The sequence below is a fragment of the Gallus gallus genome, chromosome 9 (assembly GCF_016699485.2).
Source record: "Gallus gallus isolate bGalGal1 chromosome 9, bGalGal1.mat.broiler.GRCg7b, whole genome shotgun sequence".
NCBI lineage: Eukaryota > Metazoa > Chordata > Aves > Galliformes > Phasianidae > Gallus > Gallus gallus.
Window position 1 is genome coordinate 12,039,929 of NC_052540.1, and position 14,036 is coordinate 12,053,964.

The window sequence follows — 14,036 nt, forward strand, 5'->3', positions numbered from 1 at the left end:
AAACAAGAGCATAGAGGATTAACTATTTTGTGATGCTGTTAACACATTACACATACTAGGTGTTCCTTCTGATTATAACCAAGGAAATACAAAGTATGTATTTGTGAACACACACCTGCTTCAAGACAGCACCAACAGCACTGTAGAAGTATCCCAAATAGTTCAGGTCATTAACAGGGCCAGTGAATTGATTAAAATTCTACACATTTCAAATAACAAAAAGATTGTATGATTAATGAATTTCTCCCACTCTTAACATCTCCTGTCTGATACACCATTGTTCTTAGTGGCTACACTACACAAACAATTTTGTTAGCTAAGTTGTGCATACAAAGACTAGGGTATTGTTAACATCAACAAGAAATTAGTCTTTTTTATTGTTAGGAACAAGGCAAAATATGTTTTGTAGACTCTTCAGAGCAGTCTCAGCAGAGAGCTAACATTACTTTTCTAATGTCACTGGCCTCATGGCTCTAAATCTTTATCTGCATCACTACTCTCAAACATTACTACATTTAATACTTCTGGGAGAGGGAAAAGCCATGACCTCTTCCATTAGGAAGCTGTTCATCACTGGATTTTATCCAAGGAGAACGTTAATGATGATACAGAAAAGCAGTTAAGCATTTTTCACAAATATAAATGGCATCTCTCGTTTAGGATATGTTTCCGGCTTACTGTGGGAAACGCAGTCAGAGGTGACATACTAATCTTGGTTTGTTTACATGAACTCTTATCTTCAAGATATGGACAAGCTGACTCCAAAATTATTCTACCTGACAGCAGAGAGAGACTGTTTCATCTCATACCCTCTTGAGAGAAGAATTACGATGATCACATGGGGGAATGGACCAGGCCCCTGTGAAGACTTCTATTTGCCAGGCCCTGATGAACAAATACATTATACGAATTACCAAAAAATTGGCTCACATATTTGGTATATCTAGCCTAATACCCTGTCTCAGCAGAGGCAGTAAGAAAAGCTATTGGGAAGAGCACATGAGCATGCTCTCTGTGGTCTCCCTAACTTCCTCAGCATATATGGCTTACTGTGATTAGGAATGCCTGAGGAAACATCTCTGCCTAGTCCCTTTAGCAGATATGGGGAATAGCCTTTGCCTCCTTCTCAGCAATCTTTGTGAGGATGCCCCCAGTTGTGTTGTTTTTTTTTTTTTTTTGGCTGCTGGACACCAATGTAATTTCAGGGACCTGAAAATGATTGCTCAAAATCCTCTTCCCTGAGCTGTACCTGACAGTTCAGGAGGAGTTCAATATCATGCACGCATGCTCCCTCCACAATGTACTTCTTACATTAAAGTTTATCTGCTGTCTTTTGGTCCACTCACACAGCTTACAGAGATCCTTGCTGTATGCTTTAAAAAAAAATCAAGTGAATAAGACACTGAGGTCATAACAGACACATTAAGATATACCTGGTAAATGAGCTGTAAAAAAAAAAATCAATAAAAAAAATCCCAAAGATTATCCCAGTTAAGAATGAAGAATGAGAATTATTTTCAGAATGATGATAAACATTATTTGTGTTAGAGTGGTAAGCAATCAATTCAAAGATGAGTCATTCTCTTTCTGTAGTAAATGACTGGATCTTGCAGTTGAAGTTGAAATTAGGTTTCTTACATCCAAAAGACTTAGAAACCACAAAAATCAGTTGTTTCCTTTTGTGAAATGTCAGGGTGACATGGTAGCATTAGCCTATCTGTTCCTACTACCATGCTCTTTACTTGGCTAGGGTTCGGAAAACTAACAGTTCTCTTTTGAAAATTCATGGTGTTCTTTAACAGAACATTAGCACTCATTTCACAGTTGTCTACACACTGAGTACCTAGAGGCAGATTTTTGGTTGTGTTCCTGCCGCACCACTGAAGTTAGCAAAGGCAACAGTTCACATGCAGTACCACTAAGACCAAGCAAGGTTAAATACAGCTCCTACAAGGCAATAGGTAAAGTATGAAGAAAGTGACATGCGGTCATTAGATTTGCCAGCATTACATAGTTTCATCTCCATGGCTCACATGCAGTTGGAAAGGTAGAGCCACGCATCACCAGAGAGGGACATGGCCTTCCCCTCCCTAAGGGAAGATGCCTCATCTCTTGAGAAGACATCAAGCCTGCTCTCAAAACCACCAGGTACAGAACAGAGCCATGAAGGGCAAAACACACCTTTTTTTTTTTTTTCCAAAGTTCTGAAAAAACTTTGACCCATTCTGGAGATCTCTCAGTCCCTCTGCAGCACTTTTCCCTGTCTATTCATCTGATTACTAAGAAGCTGTTCCTTGAGTCATTTATAATAAAAAATGGACCAAAATACAATCTCCTCCTTTCCCATACTGGTAATGAATTAATTCTGCTCAACTTCAAGGCAATCAGCAATTTTATGGGTGTTAAATGAAGTTAAGTCCTTATTTACCAATGAAGCTGTTCACACAAATGAAGACAGATTACACAATAAAAATGTCCCAATTTACATCCCTAAATAATGTCCAATTACCATTAGGCTTTGCTGTTTGGGACCTGTCTTGCAGAATGTTAAATGCTGTTAAATCTTCCGCTTTCTGAAAGGCTACTTGTACAAAGTCTCCTGTATCTCAGAATCAAATTACTCAGCAATGCATTAAGTAAATAAAAATCAGATTATAGCACAGCATGTAGTAGAATGGACTCCAGTCATTGGTATATACAATGCTTTGCAATTGAAAGCGACCATTCCAGCATCAGTTATATTTATGATCTTTTCATTTGCAGTTTTGCTTCCATAAATAGCTGTTTACACAAACAGTAGCTGGCAGGTTGTACTGGAAGTGAATGTGTATACATACATGGAAAGTGAATATAACAAGAGGGTTATATACACATAATACACCTAAACTTTTGATATATCAGGCTTTTCCTACAGATGGCCATAAGGTATAAATCTTTATTAAATTATGATTTGGTCTGATGGTATAGAATAGTCAGTTTATTAGCAGTAACTTGGTAGGTTTCAGAAGGCTAACTTAAATTGTTCATTCTGAGTTATTTGCAGATCTCCTTTCCCTGAGAATGAAAATGTGATTAGACAGAACCTCACAAAGTACTTCAGAGGTGAGAACAAATGAGTGAAGTGTGAAATAAATGTAGCAGAACATGGGTCTCACTTCCCAACAGCTGTTTGGCAGCACAGAGTGTATACGTGACCGCAATGACAACATACCGTCCTCAGAGGCGATGAGAGTTGCAGCCAGGCAAGCACAGAAGATGCATCAGTTTCAGGGAGCCCCAGGACAGATACCTTGATGCACAAAATGCATCACATTGGGTTTTGGGAAACCAGGGTGCAGGCATTGTTACAAGCAACACCAGAGCAGTACAGTTAGTGGCTAGAGCTGATTTAATAACATCCATTCTTGCTGTTGGTAGGTACTAAAACAGCCTACTTACACCAACAGCATATTTAACTCAGCTTAATCGAGTAAATTAAAAAATACATTAAAGGGAGCCTCTTTTCTTTTTTAGCTGAAAGCTGCTGCCATTGCTGATGAGTACACCGGGCAATGCAACAAAGCTGGGATGACTACATGAGAGAAAAGCAAGAACACTGACAACTTCCGCTGGAGTATGAGAACAAGGTATCAAATAAACCTACAGCCAGAAAGTCCAGCAGATACATTCAACATAGAAGAGGAACATGCATTCATTGAGCACTTGACATAGTTTCTATTATCCTTTCTCTCTGGTGAGGGCTTTCTGAAAACAACAGAAGTTGGGAAAATTTACAAACCTAGCCAAGACCTATTCACCCACAGAAGTAACCCACTCATTTGGGAGGAACCATACTTTCCCCGAGGCAGACTTGGCACGTGGTTCCTGTGCATGGCAATCAGCACCTCTGGCACAGCAGCTAGGTTCATTGCCCACAGAGGGCATCCTGTCACGCAGCAGGGGACTTACTGCCTAGCTCAGCTCCAGCATGAGACTCCAAATAGGTCCCTAGGTGTACAGCATCACTGAGATTGCCCAGAGAAGCAGCCAGGTTTCTTCCACTCAGACTCCCTACCTCACGTTCCACCAAGGGTCTTGTGTTACAAGGAAGAGAAACCATATACTAGGTGCCAGAGATGGAGTGCAAACCGCAAGGTCACCAAAATGCACACAGTTCATCTTCACTACCAAAAATCAGCAGGGAGAAGTGTGATCCCTGCAGTCATCTGCCTTTGTAAAATGAAAAAAAGACATTGATTACGAATGCTCTTTGGTTAGTGAAAAATAAAAATCTGGTTGTTCCGGGTAATTTTAGTGAAGGTATTTGCTAACTCATAATGCTTTACTTTCTGTTGCAAGCACAGGAAGCAGAAGACAAATGCAGACATGAATATTTATTACATGTACTGCCTGGAAGTTTCCGAAAGGTCACCACTGCCATAAGATTGTTGTGATTAACCATACATACATGCTGAATTTCCCATAAAGTCACTATTTTACTACAAACATCTGTCCCGTAGTCCTCAAGTGCATCAAGAATCAATTTAAAAAAAAAAACAGTATTATTCTAACAGTAGAAATGTAATTCACACAAATAGTAAGGTAGCCCAAATGAGGTATGCAAAGGCACAAACAACTGTTTAATTAACTAAACAATGTCAAATGGTGAGGAAAAGTCATCCTTACTTTCCTTACAAGAATTCCCTCTCTATTTTACAGGAACAATTTTCAGGAGATGGTTGTTGACATCTTGGTGTGTTTCAGTCTGGTAAAAGTAAATTTAGGATACCATAAGCCTAAATAATTTGTCATTTCTGAATTCTCACTCAAATCAGAACATATAAGAATCATGCTCTGAAAATGTGGACATCCTATGTTTTTAACTAGTAATCTGCTTTATTCTTCATCAGCAATTTCTTCAATAGCAAGGACAGAAAAACAATAATGGGGCTGGTCTGCCACTGTATTTCAGGGCAATTAAATGGGTTCTTAAGAAACAAGTGTTAGCGACAGCAGGAGTGAGTTCTCACCAGTACATGCTTCTGAGGGCATATATGGAAAAGGGGACAGATTCAGAGAATGCTGAAAGGCTAACTTGTTTATGAGTTTTTTCAAAAAAAACTTTTTAAGGCAGATATCATCTTATAAACCATTTGCCCAGAATATAACCTGATTCGCTTTGCCATATATAAACCATTTATAAGGCTAATATCTAGTAAGATCAGTATTTATCAACACTACTTGCATACACATTGTCATATTCAGACCTTTCTACACTACAGAGCAGCTATCCTTTGGACAATGCAGCAAAACACGCACAGGCTAATAAAAGCAACCACAGGATTATTTAGCACACAGGATGTCACAAGACTTGGTCAGGCAGGCATTTGCTACTCACAAAAAACCTCATACTGCACACTATGATTCTCTGAAAGCTAATTCCAGAAAACAAGCATTAACCCAAGGAAATCAAGCATGTTTCACATTCCATCATAGAAACTGTACACACTGCACAGTGCATGACTATAGGTACAGCAGTATTTTATCATAACAAACATTAAGCAGATGGAAGAACCTCTTAAATAGTAAGCTGAGAAACAAAGTCAGAAACTAGAAGGATACAGATGAGCAGTTTTCTTACCACTAACTGTAAGATCAGATGCATACATTTTTCCACACATAAAAGAAAACATGGCAAGGCTGTACACAAGCCTGCTGCTTACATGCAAAATGTATTTCTTCAAATTTAGTAAAATAGGTGAGTATTTTGTTAGCACTGAGTTAGAATATAAAGTTCATTTTGACCAAGATGGCAGCAACTGATAAGAGAGCAACTTAGAAAAAGAACCAAATATGTAGTTTCAAGTAGAGGGCAGTTTGGCATGGAAAGTGATTTTCACACACTAAGGAGAATATCAGTCTAACACCTGAAACAGCAAACACTTTGCAAGGACACAGGATAACAAAACAAAAACAATGTTAAGAAATAAAAAGATCCTGTCTCTCAAGTATCCATTCTTTTCATTTTTTTCATTCAAAGACTGAATGTAAAGAAAGCCCCCATCTAACAGCACAGTGAAGTAGTGACTACACAAGATAAATGAAAATTTAGAAGCCAGTATGTGCTTTTCACATTCTCCCAGATGTTTGCAGTCTTGGGAGGGAGCAAACATAGGAAATTCTAATATAGACAGAATATTCGTCCTATTTCTTTCCAGTTAGCACCAGTGCAAGGCCACAGTTTTGACATATAACAACACTGTTAGATAACAGTGTTATCCTGGACAAATTTCTGACACAACTGTCCAAGAGACATTTCAGTATCTAAAAGAATCAGTACAAATACCATCTATGAGACAAAACTGTCAATAAAGAAATTTTGCCTCACGCAAATACATAGCTCAAGAGACTTAATTTCAATAGCATCTCCAAACAAACATTTATACAAACTTCTTTCCTTCTGGCAGTCATTCTAGAACAAGTTTTTCATTAAACACCCTACATTTGCTACTTCTCAGATTTTATCAAAAGGTCTAATTAGTTTGTTGAGGTTTTTTTGTGCTCTTCCAGTAAATACAAATGGAAGCATCCTCATCTCTCCCTCTCCTGCATGATGCTATGTATATATTTTTATTTCATTTACAAGTTATAACAAAAAATGACAAGAGAAGTGCCAGACCATTCTGTTCACAGAATTTATGTACAAAGAAATAGCCATATGGGCACCTGCAGTTCTGTTTTCAAGTTTTTAACAGCCCTCTTTGATGAGTAACATTAGATAAAAAGCTGCTCACCTAAAATCACTGTGCGTCTGCAACACAGAAAGAGCTTGATGGCTTTATCAAAACAGTATTTCTTCCTATTAGAGAGTCATTGAAAGGGTTTTTTCCATTATTTAGTCTGAAGCCTTGATTTCTGGAAGGAGCAGTTAAAGCCTGCAACTCTACTGCATCATTGTTCATCTGAAGTTATTAACAGCAACACTGACTTTACAATAAGTAACAGAAAATAACTGATGTTTCAGTAGATTTCTCCATTATCATTAAACATTGTTGAGAATAGAGCATCACTTGTCTATTAGCAACTTCAAGCTCCCAGGGACTGATGGTTCTCCAAGAGGCTGACTCTTACCTAGATACCACTACTGAAAAAAATGCAATTTACAGATAAAAGTCTTTACCCTAAGGCTACAAAGTAAGCTGTAGTACCTCACATCTGTTCATTGTGATAAATAAGCACTTCTGTTATGAAGAAAGCTTGAGGGAGCTTGAAGTGTTCAGGCTGGAGGAGAGAAGGCTCTGTGGAGACCTCATTGCAACACTCCAGTACCTGAAGGGAGCTTATGAACAGGAGAGAGACTGACTTTTTACATGGTCTGATAGTGATTGGACAAGAGGGGATGTTTAGATTAGATACTAGGAGGATATCTTTTACTCAGAAAGTGGTGAGACACTGACACAGGCTTCCCAGAGAAGCTGGAGATGCCCCATCCCTGGAGGTGTTCAAGATCAGGCTGGATAGGGCTGATCTGGTAGAGGACAACCATTGCACAGCAGGGGATTGGAACTGCATGAACTTTAAGGTCTCTTCCAACCCACAGCCATTCTATGATTACTTATCCATAATAGCAGCACTACCAATGCAAGGAGCCAGCAATGAGATGATGTTCTTATGCAGAGCACTAGTTATCTATCATACAGCCTGCTGCCACCAGGCTGCTAAACTCCAAAACATATAGAAGAACCAAATACCTCCAAAGATACGGAAGAACTTTGTTGAGACTTACCTAAATCTGGCATCAAAGTTAGAAACAAACAACAAAACAACAAACTGCCTATGAACTTTAGTTTGTTTAGGTTTTCCTTCTGAAAGCTTTTCAGTAATCATCTCAACTATCACACATCACTGATTTTACTAGGACCTACAATTCTACAGACCTGGTTAAAAAGCAATGAGTTTTCCAATGCAAATGCTCCCTTAATAATCTTTTTTTCATAGCTGGAAAGAAAGTGGAAAAGATAATAAATAAAAATAAAGCTAGAAACATCTGAGATCTCATTTATACACTTAGCTCCCTATAACTTAGTCCAAGTTTTACAATACGTAGAGGTGTAGTAGAAAGTACATATCCTGAGAAAAAGATAATTTCTCTAGTTACACTCAAAGACTGATAAAGGATAGCATTTTCACAGATGAGTTGAATTATGAAAAAAACTATGATGTTTATTTCCTCACTAATTGAAAAACATATGAACAAACAATACAGCTCTCTAGGAAAAACTGCATTTTACAAGCATATGTACATTCCCCACATAGTCTCCTTCAAATTCATTCTTATAAACAGCTACATTATCGTTCATTTTATTTGACTCCTTTGTTTTTCCTCTCTCTCCACCAGCATTAAACTCTTATTTCCTTTCACCAACGAAGTGTAAACACCCAAACGTAAAGCTAACCACAGTGGACAATTTTGCCTTACAGAACATTCTGCCATTGAAGGATTTCTGGAGATTACAAGGACTGTGAAACAAACTTACCAAATACATCATGGTTAAACAAGATCAGCTGTCCTGCCAGCTGCCTTAATTTCAGCATTCCCAGTACACCATCAGGTACTGCACGACCTAGCTCTGTTCACAACATCCAGACAGCCCAAGCTGCACAGTGCTCAATATTAGAGCTGCAGCCAGCCATATTTACAGCTTCCCAGTTTATTAATGAGCCAAAACGCATTAATGGGCCAACAAATCACCACACTAGGAGAAACAAGCCAGTTTGGTAGGTTTCTATCTCCTCATCCTATTTTGGTCTTGACCTTCAGCTTTTGACATTTTTCACAGGTGGGGCAGACAGAAGTTAATTATTTCAAAGCTGCTTCCAATATTCAAGTATTTTTAATCATCTGCTCCCTCCATCAATCACAATCACTGCAAGTGCCTTGAAGCCCTTTTCAGATTGATAATGCTTTTCCAAGATCGACTTGGAAAGGTTTTTTTTAGAGTAGATGTGCAACAGTTAGCCAAACTTAACACATTAGCTGTGGTTTGTGAAAAACAGTTATGCAGATCAAAACACAAACATCTGCTAGCAAACTCAATCCAAACTCCTATATTCCTATATACCTCAGAGAACTCTTACATTTCTTTTTAACCAGAAACATCCATTTTAACCTTGAATAAAACTGTGCTCTGATCTTTCAAAGGGAGATAGGGCTTCTAGAGATACCTAAAGACTGATTAGAATAACAAAATATACTTAAGCACCCGTTTCCACCCTTGTGGGCTCTACAGTAAGACAATCAGCGGAAGCGAGTTACACATCTTAAGCTGCAGGCATCAAAATTAATTATTTTACACCAATGCATGACTCAAAAGGGACCACTGTAATTAGCATAATAAGCATTACTGCACATCATGAATTTTATGTGTTTTTTTTTTCCCTTTAAGTTTATAAATCCCTTTTGGACATAATTGTTTTGTTATTGTTATTTGTAGGAAAAACAAACAAGGAATTTGAAATCTTATTAAAATGTATGCAATTAAACATGGACTGAAGTGTATATAATCCTCCCACAATTTCAGACTTTATGGACAGTATCTATCATGTTAAGTCTTTAAGTATATTAATTGCATGGATTTCAAGTACCATTAACATTCATTCAATATTGTTATTCCAGAAAGCTTCCAGCTAGGATTAGGACCTTTTGGAAACAAAATTTAATTTGCAGAGAAGATAATCATAACACTTTAATCTATCTCAATGTATTAAAAATGAAAGGAAAAAATCAGCTAATATTGTTTTTAAACACTGGAGACCTGGCCCACGGCTCACAGAAATTAAAACCAATCCCTCCATTTATGGCAGCCTTTAGAGCAGCCCATAAATGAAATGGGGTGTAGTTCACCATGCACCATTCTCACCGTTGGGGTGAGGCATGAGCTAATGCACCTTCTCATGCTCTCCTCACCTCAGATGAGGCCCCTAACAAGGAGAGGAAGCAGATGGCACATTAATTGCTTCTTTTAGGATTAGCATGAAAGTGTGTAACGTATAATATTTAACCCCCACCCTCACAGAACACCCTCTGCTCCTGCACTTTTTGATCAGCCACTAGCACACTGCACTGTGATAGAAAAGAAGGATTTTGCCTTAAGCCAACAACATTTATAATCATTTGACTTCGTACGAACAGCACAGTTTAATTTTGCTTCCGTTTTTGAACGTGGTAGTTGTTTGCTTTTGCAAGTGCTACAAGGCAACATTAAGTTACTGGTACCAGATACCATATTCTTAATTACATCTCAGAGTCAATTTATGAAACAATTTGTTCATATATGGAAGCCGTGTTGGTGAGAGGGATGTGTTGCATTTTCTTTTTTAAGGCAGCTCTGTGCACAGTCACTCTGAAACTTACAGTACTCTCTCAGAAACTTACATTATTTAAGCCCCATTCCAATGATTTTTCCCCCCAGTCCATTAATGCTCTCCTTCCCAATTTTCTTGACATTTTGGCAGTCACAATACATGCAACTTCCTCCCTCAGATTATTTCACAGCATTACAAGTACCTCTAAAACAACTGTCAATTTCTACTAAGAACTTACTGTTAGAAGTTAACATTTTTTCCTACATGCAGATCTGTTGCACAGCCTAATTAACATCAGTAAGTTCACCAATATCTTAAATTCAGATGAGGGAAGAACAGCGAAAGAGTTGTAACACAAATTTAGGTATTAACTGAATCACCCCTTCAGAGAGGGGATGCACATACTGGAAATGCTGCCTGAAAGAAGGAAAATTCCACTGAGAATTTGACCCACCACTTACCATGGCCAAAATAACAGCTGATAATAGAAATCAAACCAACTAGTCACAGTGGCAGCATCTCTTTCCACATTAGCTGATGCAGTCTGCCTGTGAGCTGTTGCCATATCCATATTAGTTGTTCATACACATTGCTGATCTGCTCCTTGGGACTCGAGCATTTCTACAATCCAAAGCTGAAGGAAACCTTTTCAGTAATATTAGTTTGTTTTGGATGAACTTTTGAGCACCACATAAGGACAGAATTGACAGCTGCTGCCTCAAGACAGCCTAGGTGTAAAGTTCTCTTAGACAAAAATCATAGCAGTAATCAATCTGGAAGACAAGGTTTAGACCGGTACCATAACATACAACCTAAGCAATCAAGGGGTGTAAAACAGACTTAACTGGTTTATGTGCAGCACACCTGGAACATTTTAATTAACTAACCACAGGTTTGTTGATATTTCTTTTTCTTTTAAGTAAAAAAAAAACAAACAGAAGACCCTCAGAAGTCACATTTCATTCCATTTACATGGAAAAGGAGACAGGGAGAGGAAAGCAAACAAAGCACTGCTGATTACATGACACTTATCAAAGCAAGAGGATACAAGGAACATAAACTTAACCAAAAATTTTAGTCAGCAAAACAAGCATGTTTAGATTTATCAAAAATAAAGGAGTGGATAGAGTACAGTGCATCTGGTTTACGGCAAGCCTCACATCGTAAATGTCTGGGATAAATATCTGCTGACCAAACCCAGACTTGTTCAGGACACTCCAGTAAGAGCAGACTTGTTTAGAAGTGAACTTTATTGCATTAACTTTGGTCTATTTTGGAATCTGTTTGTAGCCTATATAAGGGATCCAAGCACGAGAAGGACTAGCAGAATACTGCAATCCCTGCTTTCCTGTCTACCTGAATAACGGCCATTAACCACAAAGGTAAAAGCAAGCTCTAAAAGGCTAAAACACAGGAGGTGAAAACTCCTGGACCTATTAAAATGGTTGGTAAATGTTAGGAGGCAGAATAGGACAAAACTTGAAGGAATAGTGATGTTGCTACAGCTTCAGTGCTTTTATTTCCTCCTAAAAGGGTGGTGAGCAACATCAGTGTACACAAAGTACATCAGTCTCACATCTTTACAGAGCTCCTAAACTCAAATATAGAGGCCAACTCTGTGAACACTACCCAGAGCCTCTCTTCTAAATACAAACCAGAGTTAATGCTGCTGTAGGAAGAAAAATACTACCACAAAGTATTTTACAACAGGAGTGATTAATATAGAAAAACCCTTAAGTGTAAACAAAGGAACAAAGTCTGTTGAAAGAATACACAGTCAAGCTTCCTCTGATAGGAAGGTCTGGACATTACGTAGTACCTTATATATTCATCAGTGACGTGGTTATCACTACACAGGTAGAACACAAACTGCCTAAAATGGCTGATAGAAAATGCATGGATTTAGCCAGTTTTTCTTGAATTATCTTTTGAAAACACAACTAAAACTTAAAAAGTATGTTCTTAATCACTAGGTACACTTTAAGTTTCCAGGCACATAAAGGTTATAGTGTAATAATTTCATTAAAAATAAAACAAAACCACAATAGCAATCACAGCACTTAATTATTAATGTCCTCATTTCTTAACTGGATCACCACTCCCATTTTCCTCCAAGTGCTCGTGCACCTTTAAAATGCTTTTCTCATACAGACTGTACTTCAGGAAAGAGCTTCGTTACATTTTTGCAAGCCTGCTCTGAGTCTAAATGGCCTTACATCTGGCTGGGGGAGCCATTTTCACACAGAGCACAGCGAGTAGCATCACGTTTTTGAAGTCAGATATACATTTACCTTTCCTCCAATCTCCTATGGTTTTATATATATATATACACACACACACACTTTTTTTTTTTACTTATTTATTCTCCCTCTCTAGAACTGGCACTTCATAAACTCAACATTTAGAAAGCCTGTTTTTCTTTGCAGTCTCTTGATAGCTAAGTCATGTTTTCTTTGCTTCCATCAACAAATTTCTTGCAGCTGTAGCTCCTTTCCACCCAGCTGCAGTTCAGCCCACTCGAGCTCCCCCCTGAGATGGTGAGCTTGATCTGAACAGGTCCTTTCATTTTTTCCACAGCTCACAGTAGTTACCGTTTTCAATGAATCCTAGTTATGCCTGATTTGTACCTCCTCTTATTTCTGTTGTCAGAATAGACCCTCACCTTGTTCCTCTCTTTTCTTCCCTTTCTACCTATTTACTCCTAAAGAAAGGCACATGGATGCACCTTGTTGGTGCATTGCTGTAAATTATTCCTGTCGCTTTTCCATAGCCATATCAGCTGCTTCCTTGAATATTCTATCATTTCTGCCCCTTCTCTCATAAGACAACGTTAATCAATTCTCTCTGCTACTTTTTAAGCATTTAGACCATGCTGCTCTATCAATTCCAAAAGAAAGCAGTTGCACCCTATAACTCCAGCAGCTTACTCCCACAGTGCAACACAGCTCATCGTACTCCGTGTAAATCGGTCCTTGTGTACCTGCTTACTAAAAAACATTTGAGCATTCAGCTTGCTCAGGCAGAAGTTTCAGTAGTCAAACCCAAAAAACAAACAAATCCTACCTACGACTGTAAGGTGAAGGAAAGCACAGCAATAACAGCAGAGCGGCAAGGTCTTCAGCCGCAACAAGTAAGGACTTATTCAAATGCAACAGCCGTGGGCACAAAAATAAAGGAAAAAAAAATACTTACCTTTGAAAGGCCTGAAACATACAAGGACTTCCAGATGAGGTACCCTCACCTCCACCGCCAACCGTTAAATGAGGTCTGGGAAGGGGTGCACCCTGGCTCCACCCCTTCCAATCACTCAGGTACATTGCATGCAGCTGAGCTCCCTGGGTTGGCCCTGCCTTCTCACCAGGTGTTCAATCACTGCTTCAGGCCATGACTCAGCATTTCCACTGCAGGGACTTTTACAAACGTTTAGCATTCCTTTGTCTAGTAAGTAGTGAGAAGATTAAGCCACCTGGTCAAAGTGCACGGTGCTGACACACTCTTTGCATCGTCTTCCAAACCCTTCCTGTAACCTTTCATACGTTTTCAAACGTTTCTGTCCCCCAGTTGCCATCTCTGTGCCCTCTGATTGTATTTAAGCAGAACTGCCGGACACTTCTGGATTTTTAAACAATTTTGCAGCTCGAAACAAAAATCTACTTCAAACTAAATCTGCCACGAGAATTGCCTGTTTTACG

The 14,036-nt window shown here is 38.6% G+C and overlaps 1 long non-coding RNA gene across 1 annotated transcript in view; it reads right to left on the reverse strand.

Moving 5' to 3' along the window:
• LOC121111543 overlaps positions 1-13,666 on the reverse strand; it is a 151,395-nt gene extending 137,729 nt beyond the window's left edge. Inside the window, exon 1 of the long non-coding RNA XR_005862121.2 lies at positions 13,537-13,666. This is a non-coding gene — a long non-coding RNA (uncharacterized LOC121111543). The remainder of the gene's footprint in view (positions 1-13,536) is intronic.
• Positions 13,667-14,036: the final 370 nt, after the last annotated feature.